Source organism: Vombatus ursinus, unplaced genomic scaffold (assembly GCF_900497805.2).
Source record: "Vombatus ursinus unplaced genomic scaffold, bare-nosed wombat genome assembly UNPS02010284.1, whole genome shotgun sequence".
Taxonomy (NCBI): domain Eukaryota; kingdom Metazoa; phylum Chordata; class Mammalia; order Diprotodontia; family Vombatidae; genus Vombatus; species Vombatus ursinus.
Window position 1 is genome coordinate 15,283,219 of NW_020950062.1, and position 15,455 is coordinate 15,298,673.

A 15,455-nucleotide genomic window follows, 5' to 3' on the forward strand; every position below is an offset into this window, starting at 1 on the left:
CTTTTATTTGAGTGTGGTCCACAATTGAATTTTTCCATGGGTCAGAGATATTTGAAAGAAAAGCCATTTCTTACCCATCTGTTAGATGTTTGTCCTACCACTACTTTCATTTTAAATTAAGAGCATCTCAGGTCAGGAAGCATGTATTGCGACAACTCATCTTGTGCTATGCATCAGCCCTTGTTCATAAAACTGAGCACATTCAATAAATACTATATGATGACAGTGAACTAAGGGAATAGTTCTTATGTTCTGGGGAAATGAAAATATTGAAACTTCATATTAGTTCTTGTTCAGGGCAATAAAATCTAGTAATCTAAAGGGAGGATTCAAAATGTCTATTCAGAACTCTTTCTTCCATAGACTTCATTGCCTCAAGATTACATTACCTAGGAGCTTGCACATGTATACATTCTTCTTTATTATTTTTGTTTCTACTAGCAACCATTTATTTTCTGTCTCATCCACCCAACCTCATTGGAAAAGAAAAAATGCAAAAAATGATAGTCAAGAAAACAAATTCCTCCAGTGGTCATGTCCAAAAATGTGTATCTCATTCTGCATATTGAGTCCCTCAGTTCTACATTAGGCAGTGGATAGAGTTATACATCATCAGTTCTATGGAATCTTGGTTGGTTATTGGATTGATCTAAGCTAATTGGTACAGTGAATAAAGCATGAGACCTCAAGTCAAGAAGAGCCAAGTTCAAATTTGGCCTCAGCTACTTATTAGCTGTGTAACTTGGATCAAGTCATTTAACATCTGTCTGTTCTAGTTTCTTCATTTATAAGATAAGTATAGTAATAGCATCTATCTCTCAGGGTGGTTGTGAGGCTAAAATGAGGTAATATTTTTAAAGTACTTTGCCAACTTTAAAGCACTATATAAATTTGGTTGTTATTATATTTTTGTTAGCATTACAAAAAGTATTTTGTGAAACAAAGAAGGTACAAATTTAAAGTGGTAATATAACTTTAAAATTTTAGGTTTTACTTTGAGTATTCACTCAATAAGAAGAAAATGTGATAAAAATATCTGTACTCATTACAGATTTTTATAGATTGTCATGTGGAAATGTAATATTTTTATTGCCTCTCCATCACTATATGCTTTATATTTCCTAATGTCAAGCAGCAAATCAGAGGATTGTTTCCAAATAATCTAAAACTTTAAATATATAATTTTGTCAACATTTGCTTTCAAATTTGAAAATGTACAATTTTCATGTCAAGATAAGATATTTCAACAAAAAATGACTAGCAGAAATGTATAAACTTGTATCTGAAATAAGGTGTTAGAATCCAGGAAGTATAGGAGAAAATTGACTTCATAATGCAAATTGTAAAAATGTTTGTGTTTTCAATGCATAAAGATGATGTCTTAATTTTTCATTTCCCAAGCTAAGATTAGGAACTATGTTTTGTTCTGAGTAAGACAACTTATCCAAAATATGTAAAGGAATTAGTACAAATTCAAGGAGGAAGATTTCTATGGTTAAACATTTATGTAGCTGTACCTAATAAAAGTCAATTTACAAATACAATCAAATTAATTTAAAGTGAAAAAATTTGAAATAAAGTATGAGCATAAGATAATATCATTTACTTTGCATGATTAAACAATGCTGAGCTTCTCAGCAGTAGTAGTGTAGTAGTTAAGGCATGGGCCTTGGAGGAACTGCTGAAAATCAATACAGTGATAACGTTTACTGTTAAAGTGTTCAGTAGTTGACTTCTTAAGATAGTTCTACAAAGGAGTTAGTATCAGCATGATACAAAGAAGAGTGATAAAACTGGCAGCAACAAGTTAGGTCAAAATTTTGGCAAGAGATAAGGCCAGGCCACTTGCAACTAATTGAGCACTGTACTTTCTGAGATTTAAAAGGAAAGAACAGTTACAATTATATACCATGTTATCTGCAAAAAGATACACTTTTATTACTTCATTCCTGATTCAGAATCTTTCTATTTCTTTTTTCTTCTCATATTGCTGTTGCTAGAGTTTCCAATTCAATAATGAAAAATATTACTGACAGTGGATGTATTGCTAGAAGTTACTAAGCTAGCTTTTACAGTGGAGTCTTGTGGCAGATTTACAGAGAACAATTCAAACCAGCTAAGCCTCCAGTGTTTAGGAAAGGCATTATTGAATTGTTAAAGTCCTCTCAGGAGCATTCGTGTCATTTACATTTCTCTTTGTTGTCTCTTTGAGTATTCTGATACAACACCAAGATCTTTATTCCAAAGGATTTATTTCTCCCTTCTTTCCTGTCTTCAACACCTCTGAAATTCTTGGCCATTTATTTCTCTAGATTAATGTCATTATTATTTTTTCTTTCTACAAAATAACTCCAAAGTAGTTTGATTTGTATTAAAGTTATGCAATGATTTTGGTAATAACACCAATTTTATTGGCATTGTCCCAAAATAAACAACTTATACCAAATCCTATCTCATGTTTGCATTATATCTTTATATAATATTTTGTAGTTATGTTTATATAAGTTCTGAGTATATCAAAGTAGATTTGACTTCTAAATATTTTGAACATTTTCTAGTGGTTTTTAATTACTTTTTTCTGTTTCTTCTTATTTAGTTATTCTTGGAACCTGTCTGCCATCTGGTAATTGGTCTTCTGGTACAGGTAAGTCTGAGATAATGGGATCTTCCTAAAACAGCATAGAATGGGCATTCTTACTCTTGAGTCCAAAGATCAATTTCAAAAGGCCCAGGAATTTGGATAGTAAAGAATTTACATCTTTATTTTCATCAACCTCTAACTCAAATTTATCACACACTTCAATTATGAATTTATATATATATTTATGTTATATGTTATTTATATATAATATATAAATTATTTATGTTATAAATATGTATAAATTTACTTATGTTATATATGTATATATATAATTCTGAAAAGGAGTCCATAGATTTCATCAGACTGCCAAAGGGGACCACGATATACAAAAAACTTAATAATCCCTGTCTTCGACTCTTTCTATGATACTTTAAAAGTCTTGGATAAACTTATTTGTTTCTTAGAACTTTAGACCTAAAAGTTAAAAAGAATTAGAATCAGTATGCAGATGTGTGTGTGTGTGTGTGTGTGTGTGTGTGTGTGTAAGAGGCTATGAATATGTTGAATCCTTTGAATTTTTCTTCCTCAAGTACTCTCACATTAACTCCCTCCCTGCCATTCACTGTCACCTTCTTAGTCTACGTTTTTATCACATCATGAGCAACATAAACAAAAAATCTCTGCAGTGATCTCCATACCTTCATTTTTTCCATCCCCAAAATTCATTCTACCAACCAAATAAATGTGTTTAAAGACACATTTTGTGTATCATACCAGTCTCTTATTCAAAATTAAATAATTACACTTACTTACACATAGAATTGAGTTCCTTGGACACAATTTCCAGGTCTTTCATAAACTACCTTTAAACTCTCCCTCATTTTTTTATCTTTACCCCATCTATACCTCCCCAATTCTATGTACAGAAGAACAAGCTGGGTACTGAGAAAGATGCAAAGATGCTTAGGTCTTCAAAAACACTAAATAATACTAGAGGAAATAAAAATGAATATAAAGAACCACCATTCAAGATAAAATATGATAAGTGAATAACAAATTACTATGAGAATAGAGGACCCTCCTCTAGCCCTCAAACATGGTTCATTTTTAGGGAAAGGCAGGCATTCCATGTTATTTGGAATACACAAGTACAATAAGATTTTCTTTCTTGTATTGACTACTCCAGTCACATCAATCAACTAATTCATTACCAAATGTACTTTTGATATTATTTCCATTGTGATTTTCTTTCACCATCTCCTTGTTTGTAATGATATAACCTTTGCAATATCTACATTTTTGTTCTAGTTTCACTTATTTCTCTCTGAATTAATTCATAAAATTCTTGCCAAACTTCTTTTAAATCTTCATATTTGTCATTTCCATCAGCACAGCACTATTCAAGTACACTCACATACCAGAGTTTGTGCAGTCATTCTTCAATTGATAGCCATCCAATTTTTAGTTATTTAGTCAAAAAAAATTCAATGTTTAGAAATTATATACACACACACACATATATACATATACACATATGCATACATTCATATTTCCTTCAATCTTTGACTTCTTTGGGATTTATTTGATAGTGATATTCCTGAGTCAAATGTTTCCTAATATATAAAGATTTAAAGTTTATATTCCACATTATTTTCCAGAATTATTGTATCAATGCACAGCCTCCTAAAATGTAAAATTCTATCATCCCTGAGAACTTCCAATATTTGCCATGCTTATATTTGTCATCTTTGAAATGACTGCAAAAAAAGGCTGGTGAAATTTTAGAATTAAGTTTAAATTTCTCATTACCAATGTGGGTCATTCTTTCATATGTATGTAATAACTTGCATTTCTTCATTTGAAAATGGCTTGTTTATATCCATTGATCACTTATCTTTGGGGAAATATAGCTTATTATATATTTGAATCAATTCCATACATATGTTGGCTATTAACCTTTTATCAGATATTGAAAAATTATTTCATGATTATATTTATACAATATCTTTCAATTTTGTGTAACAGATTTTGCTTATTTTATGTTCTCTACTTGTTTAGTTAAAAAATTCTCCCCCTCTTTATCCTTTATGTACATTATCTCCTCATATTCTCCTTTAGATTTTAAAATGATTTTATTTTTATATTTAGGTCAGGTATCCACTTGTAGCTTTTTATGCTATATAATATATGATGTTGGTCTAAGATAAATTTCTGTTAGCTTACTTTCCAGTTTTCCCAGATTTTTTTTTCAAATAGGGATTCCTTATCTAAGTATTTGGTGTCCTTGACTTTATCAAACACTAAAGTATCATATTCAATTGCTTTGATGCCTTGTTAAGCTAGTTTGATCCATTGATCAGCTTTTCTGGTTTTTTTTAATCAGTAATATATAATTTTGATAAATACAGCTTCAAAGGAAAGTTTGAGATCTGGCCTCCCCTTCCTTCTTACTTTTTTCATTATTTCCCTTTAAATTTTTGGCCATTTATTTCTCAAGATTAATGTCATTATTATTTTTTTTCTTTCTAAAAAGTAACACCATAGTAGTTTGATTTGTATTAAAGTTATGCAATCACTTTGGTAATATCACCAGTTTTATTGGCATAGCCCCAAAATAAACAACTTATACCTAAAACTATCTAATGCTTGCATTATATCTTTATATGATATTTTGTAGTTATATTTATATAAGTTCTGGGTATACCAAGGTAGATTTGACTTCTAAACATTTTGAACATTTTCTAGTGGTTTTTAATTACTTTTTTTCTGTTTCTTCTTGCAAGATTCTGTTAATAATACATAGAAATGAGGATGGTGCTTTGGATTCAATTTTTTGTTCTACTTTAGTAAAATGACTAGTTATTTCAATAAGTTAAATGGAAACTCTATAAACCAAACATTTACATCATTCGTCGGGTGATTACTATGTGCCAAACCTTGGTGAAACACAGAATAAGAATTACTTCTTCTTATTCAAGTCCAGTTCAGGTGTTAACACCTCTATGAAACCTTAACTGAACCCTTGAATTGGAAGTGATTTTTTTTTTCCTCTTTGAGTCTCTCAGGCAACTCAGTTTGATCATTCCTCTATGTATAATCATTTTCAAATCTGAATTTTGGTTATTTGTTTTTATGCCTCATTGTCCTACAAGAGTCTAAGCTCCTTGAGGTCACGGATGCTTATCTTTTCATCTTTGTATCCCCAGTGTCTAGTACAATGCCTTTTACATAGTGAGTACTGAATTCAATTCAATAAACATTTTTAAGTGCCTACTATATGCCCAACATCATTCTAAGAACTGAATATAGTAAATACTAATGAAAAAAAGCCCTTAAATGGAAAGAATTTGATTCTACTGGAGAGTTGCAACATGTGTCTTGAATTTAAATTATCAATTGGAATTACAGCCATTTGGGAATGAGGATGTTAGAGGGAGACAGGTTTCAAGTCAATAGATGGAAAACTTCCTAAAAATCAGAGCTGTCCTAAAATGGAAGAGTTTGGGAAGTAGAGAGTTTCTTATTATTATAGGCCTTGTTATAGAAATTAGTCTCATTTTAGGGGTTTTGCCTGGGGTGTTATGAGGCTCAGAAAACTTAATGTATAGAAAGCACTTTGCAAAACATAAAGCCCTATATAAGTGCCAGTTTGTGTTGTTGTTGCTGTAATTAGTATTAGCCTATGGCCAACAGCCTTCTGATCCAGTGATGACTTTATTCCCTGAGTATTCTGTTGCATCCCCACTGAGCTCAAACAGTACAGTAGTATGCTGGTAATATTTAAAAGCATAATATCTGGGGAAAACATAGATCTTTTAAATTTAATCTGCATTATTAACATTATCTGAAGTCTAGATAATCAATAAAATAATAAATTAGCCATTGATTTATAGAGATTGCTGATTTCTGAGATGAAAATGCTCACACTGAAAATTTAAAACTTGGCTCTTGCAAGCTGGTTAAAGTTGGTTCCAGTACAAAGCTGGGTGTTGTTTCAATTGGTGTCATATGAGTGGGCAAGATTTGAGGACTACTAAATTTTCTCTCAACTTTTCATTTCCATGAATCTATACTTCTATAAGATCCAATTATATAATATATGAATAGCTATTTTAACAACATTTAAACAAACTATATAGTACTTTATTAACACTACTATTAGTAATAACAATAAAACATATATTAAAATATCATGGAAGCCCAAATTTGAATAATGCTATAGGTTTGCAAAACATTATGTTTTCTTTCTGATTTGATCCTCACAGTATCTTTTTTATTATGTGGGGTAAGGATAATTATGCCCACTTTCCAGCTGAGGAAGTGATCTGCTCCAAATCATAACACTAGTAAATGGTAGAGTCTATTCTTTTGAACTCAAATATGAAACACTCTTTCCGTTATATAATACTTCAGATCTTATGACTGGTATTTACCATCTTTGTGATCTTGGCCAATTCACTTTTACTCTCCATGCATCACTGTCTTTACTTTTTCAAGAAGGGACTTGGACTATGTGGACTTCTAAGATCTCTTCCTGTTCTAAGTTTATGATCCCATGGTTCTGTACAAATTTGTCAGTTATATAAATATGAGTTAGGTAGAGGATAGATGCAGTATGATGAACTTATGGCATAATTACATCACTATAATCTGAAATTTGACCTTAACTAGGGATCCTGAAAGTATAAAATCCTTTGTCAACAATGGAGACCATCCATGCTTTGCCATCCACAAAGATATTGCTTTTTCAGTCCAAGGTTTCATGTCCTTTTTCCAGAAGCCCAACTAAATCTGCTCACTTCAATTATTTATAATTTATTCTTTAATTGCATTACATTTTACACTACCAAGGCTGTAAAAGGAGCAGATTTTGTACAAGGTCTGCATCACACCTAAATTATTTATTTTCTTTTATTCTTATTTCTTAATGATTAAAGTTGTTTATGTTAGGAAATCCAAGAGACATGCTCAAATAGATAAGAAGGCCACTATCATTATTTCCTAATGATTTAGCAATGAAAAAAAAAACAACTCAAAATTGCTGCAAATTGGTAAATAAGGCAACATTGCTGGAGGCACCTAATTTTCCATTTAGCATTTACCAGCAGAAAGATCTAGAATAATTGCTCACAACTCCAATCATGTAATCATTATTCTTGAACACAAAGTCAAGATGAAGATAGTGATAGAGAAATCTTTATGAAAAAAAAAATCTTTGCCAAGAAAGCTTTTGAGTTCATTACAGATTACCTTCAAAAAAGCTAAATTTCTTATAGTATATGTGTACTTTAAATACCATATATCCTAAATGTAAATGATTTTAAATAGAGATAGATATCCATTTTGAATTTGAATTTTTTCTTAAAGTGGTAGATTTTTAAACCCTGAAAAATCACCATCAAATTATCCACTGAAAATAATTAAGCCACAGTCTCAATATAATAGTGACATCCAGTGGCCATTTAAACTAATGACAGAGATATGTTCCTATGTAATAGAATCATCTTTTAAAATAATCAGTAGAAGTGTTGTTTTGAGGTTTGCCATGATTGCCCATTGAGGCTATGCATATGGCAAATAGGTTTCTTGTTGATAAAAACTTGCCCACCAATACTTTTTAGTATGAGAATTTGAGCCTTACTCTTTTATCACAATTTAATTTTCTATTTAACGTCTACATTTTTTTTTTTTTTGGGTGAGGCAATTTGGGTTAAGTGACTTGCCCAGGGTCACACAGCTAGTAAGTGTTATGTGTCTGAGGCTGGATTTGAACTCAGGTCCTCCTGACTTCAAGGCCAGAGCTCTATCCACTGTACCACCTCGCTGCCCCTGACTTCTACATTTTATACAACGATGAATTGGTAGCACTTAAAAAAAAAGTATTTACAATTCATAGACCTTCACTTTAAAATCTTATACACCAGAGAAAATTCAACTTTAATCAAGAATGGACAGTTCATATTCAAAATACTTTGATATATCAATAGACCTGTGATCATAAAGAAATGGGTATTCCTTCCATTGATATATATTGCAACCCTTTCACATCCTTTCCTCCTTTGCAGGTCTTGTCCATGTACTCTGAGAAGTTCTTCAATTTACAGAAAACATGTTCAGGATATTTTTGTTTTTAAGTTTGCTTGACATTGTATGAGTAACAATGGAACATGTGGACTGACCATTGATTATTCCAATCTCACTATATTATTAACCTATTTTTTTTCTGGTTACACGTATCTGATTTTAATTTTATATAATATTTTAATACCTTAGTTATTAAGGATTAGAGATAGAAAGTAGAATTAATCAATGACCAAATTTATTGATAACCCATCTGCTCAGTGGTATTCAAGGTACTGTGGGACCACAAAATAATATATAATATGGATTGTTGTTTCAAGAGGCAGAAAACATCTAGCTGGAAAACATGAATAACACATATAAGACAAGTGGACAATGCAAGCTAGCTTTCAATGACATGCTATTTAGCACTGCATTACATCAGGGTGGATCAATGTAGGTTGGTGTAATCCAAGAAGTCTTTATGAAGAAAGTGTGATTTCAGTGGCTGCTAAAATCTATAAAGACCAAACTTGTTACATAAGAGATGGAATCATTAAGATATCAAGTCATCCATTTCATATGGTTGAATATATAACATGAAAAGAGAAGCATTTCATATAAAAAACACATTTAAGTGCTTGTTAAGTAAAAACTCTTATGGATACTTTTTTTTTTAAATGGAGAGGTAGGGCTTGCTGACTATGACACACACACACACACACAATACATGTATACACACACTAATATTTTTCCACTGACAAATGATTTATTTGCATGGTTTCTTTTTTTTTTTTTAGAAGTAACTGGTTGTTTTGTTTCATATAGATGCAGCCATAGACTAATTGTAAAAGAGCACCAGAAGAGAACATATGATTCTGAACCCTGTGAGAGTTCACTATTTCCCTGACTTATAACCCTGATCCTCATCCTCTTGTTCTCACTTATAGAAACCAAATCAAAAAATAAATAAATAAAAATTAACAGCACATAGTTCCATTCTCTAAGATTAATTATTGAACATTGGTTTTTGAATATTTTAGAAATTCTTATTTTGTGGAGCTCAACACAGTGCCAGCATAGTGTAATTGAATGGCCACAAGACTCAAAGGTATTAGAAAACAGAACTCCACCACTGATATTTAATGGTCGTGCAACCTTGAGCAAGTTACTTAACATCTCTGATCCCTTATTTATATTATCTAATTTCAAAGGCTTTTTGGAATAAAATGCTTTGAAGACCTAAAGGTACTGTATGAATATAAGCTACTATTATTATGAGCCATGCAATATTAAAAGAATTCAAATGAAATGCATTGTTTTGGTCCTTGAGTTTGTATAAGGAAAAGTAGAACCACATTAAAAGTTCTGAATTTAACAGGTGATTTCTGCCCTTTTTCATATTGAGAACAACAAGTTTCATTCTTTGGACCACTTCTCTCACCTTATTCTCCTCCTACTTTTCTGATCACTTCTCTGTTTCCTTTGGTAATCTCTATTCAGGCTCTGTCCTATGCTGTCTTCTCTCTACACGATATTTCAGTTAGTGTTTTCATTAACTTACACAGATTCAATTACAGGCTCTATGCAGAGATTCTTAGATGTAATTATACAGTTCTATCTCTCCTCTTAACCTTTAGTCTCATATTTCCAAACATTTATTGTCCTTCTCAAACTGGTTGTTCCATAGATCCTCAACATATCCCAAATTGAATACATTATTCCCCTGGGCTCCATTGTGGGCACCATCATTCACTTGGGTCATAATTTATTAGCTTTCTCTGTGTACTTTCTAATATCCATCATTAGATGTATTCTTATTTGGTGGCTCATTTACTAGAAATTTGTTTTTTCAATAATTTTATTTCCTGTCATCCCCGCAGCAAGTGAACCTAAAGTTATGTGCCCTGGTTTTGTCAGTGATCATTCCAAGAAGAAAGCAAAATAAAGGAAGCCATCAAAAATCAGATATTTTAACTATTATAACTAGGTTAAAATCCCTTTCCAAATATTTTTTGTTTAAAATTGGATTTATTTAATTTCAAAATTGTTTACAAATGAATTGTAGCATTTGAAGGCACCTAAGGCAGGTAGGTGGCACAGTGGATAGAGTACTATGCCTGGAGTCAGGAAGATTCATCTTTGTGAGTTCAAATTTGCCCTCAGACAGTTACTAGCTCCGCAACCCTGGGCAAATCACTTAACCTTGATTACCTCAGTTTCCTTATCTGTAAAATGACCTAGAAAATTAAATGTCAAATCACTCCAGTATCTTTGCCAAAAACCTCAAATGGGGTCAAGAAGAGTTAGACATGACTGAAACAACTGACCAACCAGTCCAACCTATACATTAATTCAGGAATTCCCTCACTATAATTTTTCATAAACTGTCATAATCTCCTGAAAGTCCTAGTGATGGTAAAAAAACCAATACCCCTTCAGAGCAGCTCATTTTACTTTTTGATAGTTATAATTTTTAGAAAGTCCTGGTCTTGTGTAAAGTTAAATCCTATTTCTCTGTAACTTCTACCCATTGCTTCAAGTTTTTTGTTCTAGGGTAAAAGATGAACAATTAAATCCTTCCTTCATTTGTCAGTTCTTCAAACAATTATTGTAGTCCTCAAAATCTTCCCTAGATTGAACATACTTAATTCCTTTAAATAAATTTGCATAAAATATTGCTTTAGTTATTCTAATCATCTTGGAGATTCTCCAGTTTGACAATGCCCTACTTAATATATGGTACTCAGAATTTATCGGAATACTATATGGTCACCTTCCTTACACTATTCAATATGCCTCTATTAATGCTGACTGAATTTACATTAGCTTTATTCTGGCAGTATCACATTGACTACTAGTAAGTTTTAATACCTTTAGGTCTTTAGATCTTTTTCACATTCACTGTTTTTTAGACCATCATTGAGAACTCATGCAATGAAACTTAAAGTCCAAGTATAGGCCTTTACCTTCATCACTATTAATTTCTGTCTTTTCAGATTCAGCCACTTGGGAATCATTGGCATATGAAATCTATGCTTTCATTTTAGTCATTCTAAAAAAAAAGAAATGCTTGATAAAATAGGCAAAATACCTCTTTTCAAAATATACCATTTTAAAAGTAAAAATTTCAATCTAATTTGTATTAACCTGATGCATTTGTTCATTTCTTTCTGTCTTCATCTTTTGGGGGGACATTTCTACCTTTCAATTTTCTCCCAATTTCACAATTCTTTTTACCTAAGCCACATAACATATTCTTTCACAACTCTGTGTTACACTCATTAGCAAGCAGCTTTTGATAGTGTCCTTATTCTTTATTTTGAATGTATTGATCTTTCTTTCTAGTTTTACTCAACCATATGCTCACAACTAGTTGCTAGGAAGCAGCTAGCTTTAAATTTTAAATCACATTGTCTCCATACAAAGTCTCCTCACATTGGTGATGTCTTTTCTTATACCAACAAAGCTTATTGAAAGGGTATTTCCCAAAGAACCCAAAGAATACATTGTATTAGAAGACCCTTATGTCCGTTGTAGGTTTTCTCTCATTTTCTGCTCTATTCTTTTGAAACATTTCTCACTAATAACTTTTTATTTCTATATCCAAGGGGTGTTTTCTTTTTTCTGTCCTCATCTACCTTACCTTCTTGTTGGTATTGAGTGTCATGGCCAACCCCTCCTTTTTAATATCCTTTCCTTAATTCTGTTTTTTTTTTTTTCTTGTTGCTGATTGTGTTTTTGTTTTTTGGTGCTGACATTATACCCTCATGAATAATGAGAAAGCTAGGTGGTACCATGAATAAAGAACTGGGCCTAGAATCAGGAACCAAAGTTCAAATCTAGTCTCAGACATTTAATAACTGTGCAAACTTGCACAAATCACTTAACCTCTGTCTCTGTTTCTACAACTATAAAATATAGACTAAAAAAAAATTTGCCTTCCAGGGTTGTCATGAGGTGTAAATGAGATAATATTAGTAAGCCAGCACAGTGCTTAGCTCATGGAAGGTGCTTAACTTAACTCAAATGCTTAACTTAAGAAGTGCTTAACTCATATTATACAAGTATAATGATATTTATTTCTTTGCTTCTTTCATGATTCCCCAGCTATCTCTCTGATAATATTTTGTTAGTTATTTTTGCAGTTTTATTCTCCCACCCATTACGTATACAGGTTATCAAAGTTCTTATCTTTGTCCCATTACTCTTTCCTCTTGACTGTCTTTCTCTTCATGATTCTCGTGACTTCCAAGGCTCCTAAAAGCATATCTGCGATTTTTACCATAGAGTCCTCCTGCTATCTCACATGCTACATGTTTAAAATTATACCTATTATTGTATCTCCTGTATAAATGTGTCATTCATTGTAACTTCATTTATCTTGATGATTTTACTTCATAAACATGTTATATGACTAAGTGGAGTTTTTGTATGTGTGTTTTATTTTGTTTTTTGTTTTGGGGGGACAGTTAGATCAAAGTGTCAGGCCTCTATATAACACTATTCTATACCACTTATCATCATCATCATCCACTAACATATCACTCTGGTGGTATTGTTTTTTTTTTTTTGTAAGCACCTTTAGAGACTTTATGTTATCTACTAAATAAACTTTTAACTACTTTCTGATACACAAAGTTTTTCACAATCTGGCATTGACTTACCTATTGTACCTCATCTCATTCTACTCTCCCTCAAGGAAACTCTATTGCAGTCAAGTGGGGCTATTTTGTATTTGTAATTCTTTTTCTTCTCTCTACTTATATCTATGTCTTGACTCATGCCATTCTCAGTGACTGGAATAAATTACTACCATACCCCTGCTTTCTATATGCGGAAGTCTTTCATTCTTTTTTTTTTAATTTAAAAAAATAAAATTGATTTGTTTTTAGTTTTCAACATTCACTTTTATAAGATTTTGAGTTCTAAATTGTCTCCCTCTCACTCTCCTCCCCACTCGCCAAGAGGATCTGATATAGGCTATATATGCACAATCATATTGAACATATTTCCACATTAGTCATGTTGAAAAGAAGAACTAGAACCAAAGGGAAAAAAAAACACAAGAAAGAAGAAACAACAACAACAACAAAGAAAATAGTGTGTTTGGATCTGCATTCAGACTCCATAGTTCTTTCTCTGGACATGGATAGCATTTTCCATCATGAGTCTTTTGGAGTTGTCTTAGATCCTGGCATTACTGAAGAGAGCTAAGTCTATCAAAGTTAGTCATCACAGAATATTGCTGTGACTGTGTACAATGTTCCCCTGGTTCTGCTCATTTCACTCAGCATCAGTTCATAAAAGTATTTCAAGGTTATTCTGAAATCCACCTGCTCATCATTTCTCATGGAACAATAATATTCCATTACATTCATATACCACAACTTGTTCAGTCATTCCCCAATTGAAGGGCATTCCCTCAATTACCAATCCTTTGCCACCACAAAAAGAACTGCCATAAACATTCTTGTACATATGGGTGCTTTTCCTATTTTTATGATATCTTTGGGATAGATACCTAGCAGTGGTATTGCTGAATCAAAGGGTATGCACAGTTTTATAGCCCTTTGGGCTTAGTTCCAAATTGCTCTCCAAAATGGTTGCATCAGTTCACTACTCCACCAACAATGCATTAGTGTCCCGATTTTCCCACATCTCCAACATTTATCATTTTCCTGTTTTGTAATGTTCGCCAATCTGATAGGTGTGATGTGGTACCTCAGAGCTGTTTTGATTTCATTTCTCTAATCAATAGTGATTTAGATCATTTTTTATATGGTTATAGATAGCTTCAATTTCTTCAACTGAAAACTGCCTGTTAATACTCTTTGATCATTTATCAATTGAGGAATGACTTGTATTCTTATGTATTTGACTCAGTTCTCTATATATTTTATAAATGTAGCCTTTATCAGAAACACTGACTGTAAAAATTGTTTTCCAGCTTCCTGCTTCCCTTCTAATCTTGGTTGCAATGGCTTTGCTTGTGTAAAAACTTTTTAATTTAATGTAATCAAAGTTATCCATTATGCATTTCATAACGCTTGATATCTCTTGTTTAGTCATAAATTCTTTCACTCTGCGTACATCTGACAGATAAACTATTCCTTACTCTCCTAATTTGCATATAGTCTCACCCTTTATGTCTAAATCATGCACCCATTTGGACCTTGTCTTGGTACACTGTTTAAGATGTTGGTCTTTGCCTACTTTCTGCCATACTATTTTCCAGTTTTCCCAGCAGTGTTTTTTCTTAATAATGAATTTTTATCCCAGAAGCTGGAGTCTTTGGGTTTATCAAACAGTAGATTAGTATAGTCATTGACTACTCTGTCTTGTGTACCTAACTTATTCCACCTATCCACTACTCTATTTCTTAGCGCAAGCAAGTCACTGCTTTTACTCCATCATCTTGGTTTCACCCCCTCCATTAGTGATGTTGTAAGAAGAATTAGATCCAATAGGAGGAACCACAAGAAAAAGAAAACAAAACAAAACAGAAGGAAAAAATAGCAAATAGTATGCTTCAATCAGCATTCAAACTCCATAATTCTTTCTTTGGATGTGGATAACGTTTTCCATCATAAGACCTTTGGAGGTCTCATGCTGGAAAATGCTATCCATTTGGAGATACTTAGATCCTTGCATTGCTGAGAAGGGCTAAGTCTATCAGTGTTAGTCCTCACACAACATGGCTGTTACTGTGTACAATGTTCTCCCCGTTCTGCTCACATCACTCAGCATCAGTCCATACAGGTCTTTCCAGGTTTTTCTGAAGTCTACCTGCTCATCATTTCTTGTAGCACAA